Raw genomic sequence first — 4,248 nt, 5'->3', positions numbered from 1 at the left:
GGAGACACAGATTCCAAAGCAGGCTCCAGGCTCCCAGCTGTCAGCACAGAGCTCAATGCAGGGCTCAAACCCACGAACTGTGAGCCAAAGTTGGACTCCCAACTGACTGAGCCACCAGGCGCCCCTAAAAATGCTTCAAAAAGAACAAGACAACTGTGCCCACTCTCACCACTGTTATTTAATATAGTCCCAGCTAGAGCAATTAGGCAAGACAAAGAAAGAAAGGCATCCAAATTGAAAAGGAAGAAGCAAAACAGTCATTATTTTCAGACGACATGATCTTTTATATAGAAAATCCTAAAGACTTAACAAAACTGTTGGAACTAATCAATGGATTCACTAAAGTTACAGGGTGTGAAAACAACAAACAGTTGCGCTTCTATACACTAAGAGTGAAACCTCTGAAAAAGAAAACTATCCCATTCACAACAGCATCAAAAATAAAATACTTAGGAATACATTTAACTAGGAAGTGAACAATCCATACAGTGAAAATTACAAGACCTTGATAAAAGAAATTGAAGACCTACACAAATGGAAATATATCCTATGTTCATGGAAAAATTAATAAAGTGTCCATACTACCCAAAGCCGTCTATAGAGTCAATGAAATCCTTATCAAATTTTTAATGGCATTTTCCCAGAAATAGAAAAAAATTCTTCAAGTATGTATGGAACCACAAAAGACCTTGAATAACCAAAGCAATCATGAGAACAAAAAAGCCAAAGGCATCACACTTCTGATTTCAAAATATACTACTAAGCTATAGAAATTTAAAAAGTACATTACTGGGGCACGTGGGTGGCTCAGTTGGCTAAGCATCCGACTTTAGCTATGGTCATGATCTTGTGGTTCGTGGGTTCAAGCCTCGCATCAGGCTCTGTACTGACAGCTCAGAACCTGGAACCTGCTTCAGATTCTGTGTCTCCCTCTCTCTCTGCCCCTCCCCTGCTCATGCTCTCTCTCTCAAAAATAAATAAACATTAAAAAAATGTTTTATGTACGTTGCTAGTATAAAAATATCCACATAGCCCAATGAGACAGAGTCCAAAAATAACCCCCCACATACATGGCCAGCCAATATTTGACAAGGAAGCCAAGAACACTCATTGAGGAAATAGTCTCTTCAGCAAATGAAAGATCGGGTAAAAGCATGCAGAAGAATGAAATTGGACCCCTTTTCCAATCACAAAAATCAACTCAAAATGAACTTTATGTTTAAAGACTTAAACATAAGACTTGATGCCATAAAACTTTCAGAAGAACATGTAGGGGAGAATCTCCTCAACATTGGTCTTATCAATATTTTTTTTGTTTTTTAATAAGACTCCAAGAGCAAAAGCAATAAAAGCATAATCAACAAATGGTACCACCAACTTAAAAGCTTCTGCACAGCAAAAGAAACAACAAAATGAAAAGGCATCCTATTTGCAAACCATACGGGTTAAGGGGTTAATACCCAAAATATATAAAGAATTCCTACATCTCAATAATTTTTTAAAAATCCAATTTAAAAAATGGACAGAGGAACTGAATAGACATTTTTCTCCCAAAGAGGACATCCAAATGGCCAACAGGTACATGAATGGATGCTTAATATCATTAATCATAAGGGTAATACAAATCAAACCCACAAGGGGATGTCACCTCACACCTGTTAGAATGGTTATTATCAAAAAGAGATAGCAAGTGTTGAGGATTTCGAGAATATGGAACCCTTGTGCACTATTGGTAGGAATGTAAACTGGTATAGCAACTATGAAAAACAATATGGAGTTTCTTCAAGATATTAAAAATAGAATGACAGTATGATCCAACAATTATGGGTGTGTGTGTATATACATATATATGTATATATACATAGGCATATATGTTTGTGTGTGTGTGTATCCAAAGGAAATAAAAAACAGGAACTTGAAAAGATATGCACTCCCATGTTTATTGCGGCATTATTCACAATCGACAAGACATGGAGACAACCTAAGTGTCCAACAGATGAATGGATAAACATGTTGTGATACATATACACATAATGGAGCATTTCTCAGCCATGATACAGAAGGGAATCCTGCCATTTTCAACAACATAGATGGATCTTAAGGGCATGAATGCTAAGTGAGATAAGTCAGACAGAGAATGATAAATACCATATGATGACACTTATATGTGAAATCTGAAAAAGCCAAACTTGTAAAAACATAGAATAGAATGGTGGTTAACAGAGGCTGGATGGTAGGGAAATTAGGGATATGTTATTTACAGGTACAAACTGAAAACACATAGATAAAGACGTCCTGGAGAGCTAACGCACAGCATAGTGATTATAATCAACAATCCTGTATTACAAATTTCAAAATTGCTGAGAGATTAGATCTTAATTGCTCCCACTATGAAGGAAGAAATGATCATTACATGATAGAGGTGTTAGCTAATGCTACCTTGGTAATCATATTGCAATATGTAAATATATCAAATTTACATGTTACACATCTTAGACTTGCATAATGTGTCAATTATATTTCAATTAAAGATATAACGATCATTGTGTATTTTATGTTAAAAAAAACTGGTAACTGGTGTTCAGGGAATGATTTTACTGAACAGTATAATCATGGCTATTGTTGAAGCTGACTTCTATAGACTTAGATTCTTAATAGCCATTTTCAACATTCAAGAGTGGAAATTCGGAACTGTAGAATCCCTAAGGGTCAGCAGTAAGAGACAAATAGTAGGAGAACATGAAGCCAAAGTATGAGAAGTATACATCAACCATAGGTAAGAGCCTACTAAAGTAATGATATCAAAAGCAAGAATAGAATTCAGCATGTAGAAGACAACAAAGATGGCCACCAGCATCACAATGGCATGGGCAGCTCTGGTCTCTGGTGGGCATTTGTGGTAGCCTTTGCAGTTATGAATATACTGTATTTTCTGGTGATGCCTGTGCAGGAGTGGCACCATGGAACCACTGGAACAGACCATGAGGCCAATACAGATGGCATCAGAGACGGACAACAAGAATTAAAAAACCTGGGGCGCCTGGGTGGCTCAGCCGGTTGGGTGTCTGACTTCGGCTCAGGTCATGATCTCACGGTTGGTGAGTTGGAGCCCCGTGTTGGGCTCTGTAGCCTGCTTCGGATTCTGCCTCTCTCTTTCTCTTTCTCTCTTTCTCTCTCTCTCTCTCTCTCTCTCTCTCTCTCTCTCTCTCTCTCTCTCTCAAAAATAAAACATTTAAGGGCGCCTGGGTGGCTCAGTCGGTTAAGCATCCGACTTCAGCTCAGGTCGCGATCTCGCTGTCCGCGAGTTCGAGCCCCACGTCGGGCTCTGGGCTGATGGCTCAGAGCCTGGAGCCTGCTTCTGATTCTGTGTCTCCCTCTCTCTCTGCCCCTCCCCTGTTCATCCTCTGTCTCTCTCTGTCTCAAAAATAAATAAATGTTAAAAAAATTTTTTTTAATAAATAAAACATTTAAAAAAAAAGACAACTCCTGTAGTAGGACCTATGGATGAACAAAACCATTTGCCTTGGGTATAGTTTTATGTGTCCTGTGAACCAGTGATTTTCACAGGAACGTAGATATTAATTAAGACACTGGAAATCCAGCAGATTCAAGAGTAAAGACCAAGGACCTTGGGGGCTCTTCCTCTGAGCATCATCCTCCCTGTTCTCCTAGGGAAGAGAGGGACACACTGAAAGGTGCTCAGGACCCAGGTGGAGCACAGGGAGGTGGTGCGAGCCATTTGGCGGGTGTAACAGACAAGTTTACACCCAAAGGTGGACAGGGGTTGCTTTAAGACAAAAGATGCCATAGCATGTGGAGTCCCAGTGGAAAGAAGAACCAAGAGATTGGCTATAGCCATGTGGGGGAGAATCATGTTGGGGAGCCTCCGCTGGTGTCCACGCAAGATTGAAGATATGTTATGACATTGGCAAAAGACCCAACTCCAATCTATACCACAAAGATGGTTTTCAGAGCCACTTCCCCTGTGGTTCTTAGGATATTGTTCTGAAAAGACATTGTGAGCACTTCAGAGTGGCCTGGAGTGAAGAGTAGGCTCATTGGTGGCTCTTCATAGTTCTATGACCTTATAAAGGGATCCTATGGCTTTTCTTCTTCTGACAAGGGAGATGTGACCATATTCCACAGGCAACTCAACCTGGATGACATACCACGGACACCAATTTCCCAATTTCACGTTATTACTTTGTAGTTATGTCTCTTTAGTTTCATGCTCCGACCCCCTGCCCA

The 4,248-nt window shown here is 39.8% G+C and overlaps 1 pseudogene; it reads right to left on the bottom strand.

Moving 5' to 3' along the window:
• Positions 1 to 2,599: 2,599 nt before the first annotated feature.
• On the bottom strand, positions 2,600 to 4,017 carry LOC106980894 (vomeronasal type-1 receptor 2-like; annotated as a pseudogene).
• Between the last annotated feature and the right edge of the window lie 231 nt (positions 4,018 to 4,248).

Source organism: Acinonyx jubatus, chromosome E2, assembly GCF_027475565.1.
Source record: "Acinonyx jubatus isolate Ajub_Pintada_27869175 chromosome E2, VMU_Ajub_asm_v1.0, whole genome shotgun sequence".
NCBI classification, from domain to species: domain Eukaryota; kingdom Metazoa; phylum Chordata; class Mammalia; order Carnivora; family Felidae; genus Acinonyx; species Acinonyx jubatus.
The sequence above is the reverse complement of the archived record's forward strand: the minus strand, read 5'-3'. Positions and strand labels throughout refer to the sequence as shown.